This window comes from Bidens hawaiensis, unplaced genomic scaffold (genome assembly GCF_021521415.1).
Source record: "Bidens hawaiensis isolate Kalapana, Puna unplaced genomic scaffold, B.hawaiensis_p1.1 tig00033644_1, whole genome shotgun sequence".
Classification (NCBI taxonomy): Eukaryota; Viridiplantae; Streptophyta; class Magnoliopsida; order Asterales; family Asteraceae; genus Bidens; species Bidens hawaiensis.
The window spans coordinates 51314-61142 of NW_027495789.1; positions in this window are offsets into that span (position 1 = coordinate 51314).

Genomic DNA, 9829 nt, shown 5'->3' on the forward strand with positions numbered 1-9829 from the left:
TTATCTCAAGAATAAAGTATTGTATTTATGGTACTGTACCCTTATCTTATTTTCTTACTCTCGTTCATCACTAAACTCAACCCAAGTAATCCGTTCCTTTTCAATTTTCAAGGTTTATATATTTCACTATTTAATTTAAGCTCATTTCCATTTTAGAAATGTTTTATACATTGATGATCTTCTATTTTTATATTTAAAATTTCTTAAAACTTTTTCTTTCTTACAAAATTATGTTTTCAAATGTTTAGTACCCCACACAATGGGACAAATTATGTGGACCATCCGACGATAAAAATAATTATGGTCCGGAACATAATTGTTAGAGTTCTCGCATGGAAATCATCGTATGTACAATTGTGTGTCATAAATTAGGACCGAGGGGTGTTTTGGTCAATGGTGCAAATGTGAAAATGATAAGGATATGGTGGATTCGTTGTTGGTACATCCTATATAAAAGTGCCCTTTAAGGTTTTTTATTTGGATCGTTGCTTCGACCACTCGAAGTTCCAGGTTGTGTTAATATTTTAAATTTTATTTAAAATATTTTCCTTAAAGTTTAATTATTTTCAACATGATTATGTTTTAGTTTCCTTAAATTCGGGAAGAAATTCCAAAAAGTAGGGGATACTCTAACATTTTGGATATTTCATATTTGTATACGTATTAGTTTACCTGATTCGAGAATGTAATTCGGATTTTTCGTATCAATAATAGAGTGCATTTATTAGCAATTAATTGTGTTTAACTTAGTTTATAATTTGATAACTTTCAATCATACCAAATAGTCCTTAGAAACTCTTAAAATCGCTTAAAATGACTAAAAAAATGCATTTTTGTAACTACAAGGACTAAAACTATCATAAATCAAAATTTGTTAAAGGTGCCCCTTAGCGTAGAGTGAAGGAACAACCCTATGTTCCTTAGCGCCGCACGAACCAACACTGCTTAACCTATTTTTGTTTTCGATTCTTGTTTAATGCTAAACCCTTCATTAAACGACCCCAAATCACATAAAAAATGAGCTACAAGTTAACTAATCTGTGATCGTAAATTGTCTAGGTTCACTCCTTGTGGTTCCATCGAGATTTTGGAGATCATAATATCCGATTTTGTCATCAATATATTATTCGTTTTCTTAATCGAGTTGATTTCTTGTTCTACAAGTATTACCACTTCCTATATAATCAAACCATATCTTTAAATCCTAAACCATCACTAAAAACATCCATCTTCATTGTTTTCTACCTCTCTCCTTCATTGTCTTGGGTTTTTCTTCATCAATTTCATCGTTTGGTTTGACTTTCAAGTTCAAGAAACGTTTGACCACAAATGTCTCCTAGTTCTAATCACTTTCTGGGTAAGTTATCTTCTGCATTTTTGAAGGCTTTTATCATCTAAAAAGAACCCCTCAATGAACTTCTCAAATTGAGGGAGTCCCGGTGGTCAATTTGATCTCGAACCGTTATGGGCATTTTAGTCAAACATAATTAACTTATTGAGTTCTCTATCTTCTTATCAGAACTAGCTTTTGGCCCAGAAGACTTTTTGTTCAAAATTTAATTTTGTTTTTACTAGTCAGAACCCGACTCCCGACTTGAATTTCGGATTTTGAACAGTACCAACTCGCTTATATTTTTAAAAACTCATAACTTGAGTTTTTCACATCCGTTTCATCTGATTCCAACTGCAATGTTCTCGTTTTTTAATTATAGTTTACTATATAAAAGTTTCAAGGAGGTTCGTGTCAGATCAGTCAGCACGCTTAAGTCTCAGGACGCATTAAATATTTTATTTTATCGTTTTAATAATAAGGCGAGTTAATCACCGCCCCCTTTCCATCTTTACTTTTTGGGGGCTGTATGCGTACCAAAACTAATTTATTCGCATCATATCACAGTTTAAATCTTAAACCATGTATTACTTATTGTGTTGTATGCAAATTGATTGTTATGTGCAATGTGTATTAATTGTTTATTTTATTGCATTCATAAGATTTACCTTGACAACCGCTTGATTATGAAGTAGATTTCTGAATTCATGTGATACCATGAACAACGCCAATTGCTAAAGCACTATATAGATTAGCGCCAACGAAGATGTGTTAACTAAAGAACAACTAGACTAATTGCTAGAAAAGGGTTTCATACGACCAAGTTCATCACCGTGTGAAGAACCAGTGTTGTTTGTAAAAATTAAAGATGGGTCTATGCGTATGTGTATCGATTATAGAGAATTGAATAAGGTCGCAATTAAGAATCAGTATCCCTTACCGAGAATTGATGATCTATTTGATCAACTTCAGGAGCTCGATATTTTTCAAAAAATGATTTTTTCTCTGGATACCATCAATTATAAGTGCAGGAAGAAGAAATTCCTAAGATTGCTTTTAGAACAATATATGGTCACTACGAGTTTATAGTTATGCTGTTTGGTCTAACCAATGCACCATATGAACTTATGGGTACGATGAATCAGATTTGTAAACCGTATTTGGATAAATTTGTAATCGTTTTTATAGATGATATACTTATTTTCCAAAACTTGTGATGATCATGTCAAACTATTTCATATGCTCTTAAAACTATTGAGAAAAGAGAAGCTCTATGCTAATTTCTCAAATTGTGAGTTTTGGTTACAAGAAGTACAATTCTTAGGACACTTGATTAACCATAAAGGTATTCATGTAGATCCGGCAAAAATATAAGTTTCTTAGGATTAGCAAGATATTTTAGACGTTTCATTCAAGATTTTTTCAAATAGCAGTACCGTTAACAAAGTTAACACGAAAAAATTTGAAGTTTGAATGGGGACATAAGCAAGAAGAAGCTTTTGTAACTTTAAAGCAAAAGTTAACAAATGCCCTGAAACTTGCATTACTTGAAGTGACATAGGGTTTCACATTTTGTTGTGATGCTTCCAAATATGGATTGGGATGTGTATTAATGTAACGTGAAAAAGTAATTGCTTACACATCCAGACAACTGAAAAAAGCATGAAGATAATTACACAACACATGACTTGGAATTGGGAGCAATAACTTTTGCCCTTAAGATATAGAGACATTATTTGTATGGCAATAAGTTTACTGTATTCACTTATCATAAAAGTTTAAAGTATATTTTTGGGAAACATGAACTCAACATGAGGCAAAGACGTTGGATGGAAATTCTTAGCGATTATGATTGTGAAATCCAGTATCGTGAAGGCAAAGCTAACATGGTAGCAGATACATTAAGCAGGAAAGAGTATGAGAAACCTAAAAGAGTACGAACTCTAAGCTTAGAAATTCAGATCAACTTAAATGATGAAGTGAAAAATGCTCAGAAATAAGAAATGGAAAAATAATAATATTGTTGATGAGAAAAGAAATGGTACCATTGATCAATTGGTCAAAAAAATTAAGAAATTCTCCAAATGGGAAAATAATCTGGGTAACAATCATAGGAAATTTACGTAAAAAAATTCTCGAAGAATCCCGTAAATCCAAATATACGATGCATCCCGTAAAGGGTCAAATGTATCAATATTTGAAAAAAATATATTGGTGGATAGGAATTAAAAAGGATATAACTAGTTATGTTTCGAAGTGCGTAACTTATTCACAAGTTGAAGCTGAACATCAAAAGCAATCAGGATTACTTCAATAATTAGAAATGCCAGAATGAAAATGGGAACTAATAACAATGGATTTTGTTACTAACCTACCTACAACTTGAAGAGGTAATGAGACAATCTGGGTGATTGTGGATAGATTAACAATGTCAGCTCGTTTCATACTAATGAATGAAACTTTTAAAATGGAATAATTAGCTAAACTGTGTGTAGACAAAGTCGTATCATTACATAGAGTTCGATTATCCATTGTATTTGATCGGAATAGTCGTTTCACTTCTCATTTTTGGAAAAGTTTCCAAATAGCCATGGGAACGAGGTTAAACTTGAGTACTACATATCATCCACAAATTGATGGTCAAAGTGAAAGGACCATACAAACATGTGGACATGCTAAGAGCATATGTAATAGATTTTGCTAGAAACTTGGATGACCATTTACGACTAACAGAATTCTCCGATAATAACATTTATCATACAAGCATTAATGCTCCCTCATTTGAAGCACTTTATGGACGAAAGTACAGAACTCCAATGTATTGGGCAGAAATAAGAGGAAAGTAATTATCAAGTCTTTAAATTATATAAGAAACCACCGTCAAGATTAATCAAGTCAACGAAAAATTAAAGACTACACGAGATCTTTAGAAGAGTTACGCGGATCATCGACGCAAACCATTAGAGTTTCAAGTTGGAGATAAAGTGCTATTGAAAGTATTTCCATGGAAATAAGTAATACGATTAAGCAAGAAATGAAAGTTAATACCAAGGTCTGTTGGACCATTTTAAATTACTAAACAAGTTAGACTAGTAGCCTATTATCTAGAGTTACTAGAAGAAATGATAGGTACACATGATGTATTTCATGTATGTAACTTAAGAAAATGTTTAGTTTATGAACCATTAAAAGTACCCACTCAAGCTATAAAGGTAAATGAAAAGTTGAATCCATTGAGAATACTTTTCAAATTGAAGATTGAAAGATCAAGAATCTCTAACATAAAAGAATCATACTGATCAAAGTGAAGTCATATTCAAAACGTGGATCGGAATATACATGGGAATGAAAATAAAAATGAAACAGAAGTATCCACACTTATTCCAATTATAACAACCCATAAAATAAGAAAAAGGAAAAGTGAAAGAACATAAACGAAGTGAATTCCATCCCACACTAGCCGAGGAAAGAAAATGGAATGCTTCTACCTTGGTATAAATAAGAAAGTGAGTTCGTGTCCCATATTGATAGATTATAAAACTAGTAAGCTCTTTATAAGAATGGTAGTTTTTATGATAATATTCTTATAAGACAAATCACACCCAGTGGTTCTGTCAGAGAGCGCGAAGCACCTAATGCGAACGCTTTTTATCTAGCATTGCGATCTCCTGGTTAAGATAGTTGAGCTTGAAGGCCACATCCTTGTTATGGCTATCCACATCATGGAAATTCTTGAATCGCAGTAGTTCAACTTTGTTGATCAACTCGATTAATAGAGCTTCGGTTTGGATGTTACTTTTGACTTGGTCCCTCATGATGCATTGTAGCCTCGTGTCCTCAAGGTTTGAGGAAGAATCATGTTGCTTGCCTTTCCTCACTGGCCTCCATTCACCTTTCTTGATTTTCAATTCAGTAATTTTGTGTTTGGTGTGAATGTAAAAGTGAGTTTTAGCATGCATTATATAGAGACTGGAAAGTCGAGCACGGCCCCGTGCTCCTTGAAGCACGGCCCCATGCTGCTAGGGGAATAAATGATTCTGATTCAGAGAATTGTAAGGAGTCAGCGTGTATCATGCTGAAGATTCTAAGGTGACCACGGCCCCGTGCTTTAAGAAGCACCACCCCAGGCTTTTTGTCACTGAAAGTTTCTTTGATTTTTCAGCCAAACGCGAGAGTCGGAATTTTTAGAATGATGTTTAGTATGTTATTTCAAGAGTTTGATCATCCTAAAAATTACTTTTCATTAAAATTTAAAGTCCTAAAACAAATACGGGATAAGCCCGATTTTCCTTGAAACGTAAAATTAATCGGGTTAAGCCTGAAGATCATAGCACGATGTGCCTAGTGCACTTGTTTACACAAGAAAACTGAAAATTAAGGTTCCTAGATTTCTCCGAAGGGTTCTCCTCCGCCGAAGGGTCCTGGTGTTGGAAAGTACGTGAAACCGAGAACTTGGAACTGGAGTTGTTCGTTAATGTCCCGAATTTTCATTTACATGTTTTCCACCGATTTGGTGAGTTGAATGAGAGGCATTTATGCCAAGAGATTCTTTTCGGTGAGTTCTTTGATTACTTTTTGAAGTTTCAAAAGAAGTTCGGTGACGGGTTTCGTTTCTCGGTTGTCGAGGAACGGGAATCGCTTCACTCATCTCAGTAAACATGATAGTGTTTTTCGTTTGGGTTGGTGCAAGGAATGCATTGGCACACGGTGCCTTTTATAGCCAACCAGATGTCGAACACGGCCCCATGTTTTAGGAAGCACGACCCCGTGTTTTTGGTCTGACAGTTCTGTTACAAACCAGCCTCACTGAGATTTTTGCAGCAAAGATTCCGGCCCACACTTTGTGGCACGGGTCCGTGCTTTTGAAAGCATGCCCGCGTGTTTTTAATATATTGTTAATTTTTTTGTTTAACTATTTACAAAGCATAGTTTAAGAAGGTCTTGGCCAGACCTTGTCCCTGGTATGTTTATTTAGTTGGTCGGAGGATTATTACCTTCGAGACATCCTTAAATGGCACATCGATATATGTTTTTAACCGATTCCCATTGATCTTGAACTTGTGGCCATTAGAATTTGAAATCTCGACTGTCCCATAGTCAAAAACTAATTCAACTACGTAAGGGCCCGTCCAACGAGATTTCAGTTTACATGGGAAAAGTCGTAAACATGTGTTATATAACAATACACGATTGCCAACTTGAAACTTCTTTTTTTCTTTTTAAGTGGGCGTCGTGTAAATGTTTAGTCTTTTCTTTGTAAGAACAGGAGTTTTCATAGGCTAATGTTCTTAGCTCTTCGAGTTCGTGAGTTTGATCTTCCTGGTTTTTGCCGGCGGATGTTAGATCAAAGTTTACGGCTCTTAGAGCCCAATAGGCTTTATGTTTATGGTTTCCGGGTAGATGACATGCTTTCTCATAAACAAGTTTGAAGGGTGTTGTTCCTATGGGGGTAATGTTGGCTGTCCTAAGGGCACATAAAGCATTATTAACGTTTCCGCCCAATTTTTGAGATTTATTCCTATGGTTCTTTCTAAAATCCTTTTAATTCCTCCATTCGAGACTTCTACTTGCCTACTGGTCTGAGGCTGATATGGTATCGCTAAATGGTGAAGAACTCCATATCGTGCTAAAACCTTGTCCGTTAAAGTGTTACAGAAGTGAGTTCCTCTATCGCTGATTTAGGCTTTTGGGGTACCCAATCGTGAAACAACTTTTTTAGAAACCGTACAACTACTCGAGCATCATTAGTGGGAAGAGCATGTGCTTCTACCCATTTAGATACATAGTCGACTGCTACAAGAATATACTTGTTTATGAATGAGTTAGGAAAAGGGCCCATGAAATCTATTCCCCATACATCAAAGACTTCATAAATTTAAATGCCTTTTTGAGCCATCTCATTTTTGGCTGAGATGTTTCCGGCTCTTTGACAAGCATCGCATGCTTGGAACAAAGCATGCGTGTCTCTATATATGGTGCGCCATCAAACACTTTCCTGACCGTAGTGGCGGTACTGTGGTGTCCGCCAGTTGGTCCTTCATGGCAGTGTTTGAGAATGTCTAAGGCTTCTTTACCCGAATCACACCTTCGAACAACCTGACCGACACCTATCCTAAACAAGTATGGATCTTCCCAGAAATATAACTTAAGGTCTGAAAAGAATTTTCTTCCACCGTTGATGAGTAAGCCATTTTCTTAAGATTCTACAAGCTAAATAGTTTGCAAAATCGGCAAACCAGGGACTTTCATCTTCCTCTTGCATGACTGCTTGAATATGCATGAGAAATTCACGTGGAAAATTGGCATTGATAACTTCCAAATGCTGTTCTTCTGAAGATGGGCATTCTAAGCAAGAGAGATGGTCCGCGGCTACATTTTCTGCTCCTTTCTTATCCTTGACTTCTATATCGAGTTCTTGGAGTAGTAGAATCCATCGAATAAGTCTGCGGCTACATTTTCTGCATCTTGTTTGTTGAAGAGGTATCAAATGGCTGCATGATCGGTGTAAACTATGGTTTTGGAAAAAAACGAGGTAGGATCTAAATTTTTCAAAGGCAAAAACTACTGCTAGTAACTCTTTTTCTGTCATAGTGTAATTCTCCTGTGCATCATTAAGAGTTTACTAGCGTAGTATATTGGGTGGAAATGCTTTTCTTTGCGTTGTCCGAGTTCGGCTCCAAATGCAAAGTCGCTTGCATCGCACAAGAAAATAGTAGAACATTTTCCCAGATAGACGTTCAAGCATTTGATCAATAAAAGGGAGTGGAAAATGATCTTTTCTTGTGGCGTGATTAATCTTCCGGTAGTCAATGCAAACTCGCCAGCGTGTGATGGTCCTCATTGGTATTAACTCGTCCTTCTCGTTCATTACAACTGTCATTCCTCCCTTATTGGTTACTAATTAAACTGGACTAACCCACGGTGAATCTGAGATAGGGTAGATTAATCCGTCGTCAAGGAGTTTGATTACTTCCTTCTTCACAACATATTGCATGTTGGGATTGAGACTTCTTTGATGTTGGACCACAGGCTTGTATTCTTCCTCCATTAGAATTTTGTGAGTACAAAAGGAAGGACTGATGCCACTGATATCCATGATCTTCCTTGTGATGTCTTATGGTTTTTGAGAACCGTAAGAAGTTCGTCTTTCTCTTCTTTAGAAAGGCGAGCTGAAATAATTACTGGAAGCCGAGAGTCTTTTTCGTGGAATGAATATTCGAGATAGCTTGGGAGTTCTTTTAATTCTAAAGCTGGTGGTTCTTCAATTGATGTTTTTGACTTTTCATTAATTTCAATTATCTCATATAATACTTCTGATGTTTCTTGATTGTTGTCATTAGTATTGAGATTTTCGTTTTCCAAAATGAGTATGGTGTCTATGCCGGTTAAGATTTGTGTATCTAGTGGGTCAGTAAGGGAGGAATCTTGCATATAGCAACTCATGATAGAATCGATGATGTCGACACCATATAATGTGTCATCATGATGTTGCGGATATTGCATAGATTTTCCTATATCAGAAGTGATTGCCTCATCATTGACCCTGAGAGTGAGTTTGCCGGTGCAAACATCAATAATAGCCTTTGCATTGGCTAAGAAGGGTCTTCCTAAAATCAGTGGTACACTTTTGTCTTCCTTTATGTCTAGAATTACAAAATCTACTGGGAAAACAAATTTGTCAATTTTGACAAGCATGTTTTCAACAATGCCCCGAGAATATTTAATACTATTAGGCCAGCTAACTGAATGCTCATGCGAGTGGGTTTTTGTTCTCCTATCCCTAGGTTTTCAAAAACCGATAAGGAATTAGGTTAATACTAGCTCCTAGGTCAGCCAGTGCATTGCTAATAGATAAATTTCCTATGAGACAAGGGATAGTAAAGCTCTCTGGATCGGTCATTTTTGTTGGCAGCTTGTTTTGGAGGACTGCTGAACATTCTTCACTCAGGATGACATGTGATAGCTCCTCCAGCTCCTCTTGTTTATCAGTATTTCTTTGAGAAACTTGACATATTTTGGCATTTGAGCGATGGCTTCGATAAAAGGGATGTTGATGTGGAGTTGTTTGAAAAGTTCTAAAAACTTCCCGTACTGAGCTTCCAATCTTTGCTGCTTCAGCCATACAGGGTATGGAATAGGTGGAATATAAGTTCAGACTGGCTCCTTGGGTTGTACGGTGCCCGTTGAAATAAATCTTTCCAGTGTTTTATCAGGGGATTCCTTTCCCGTAACTGGTTCTGAAGTTGGTGAGGCAAAAGTGGTTGTACCGATTCTGAGTGTAACAGCGTTAGCTGTCGCATTCGGGTTGATGATTGTGTTGCTTGGAGGAGTGTCGGGTGGTCTTTCGGATAATTTTCGAGAAATTTGTTCGATATGAGTTTCTAGATTCTTTAGTGATGCTTGTTGACTTTTTAGGTCAACTTCATGTTTTAACAGTACTCTGCTGATATCAACAGATCTTAGGTCGGCCTTCTTTTCTGCGTCATTTGTCTTGGTCAT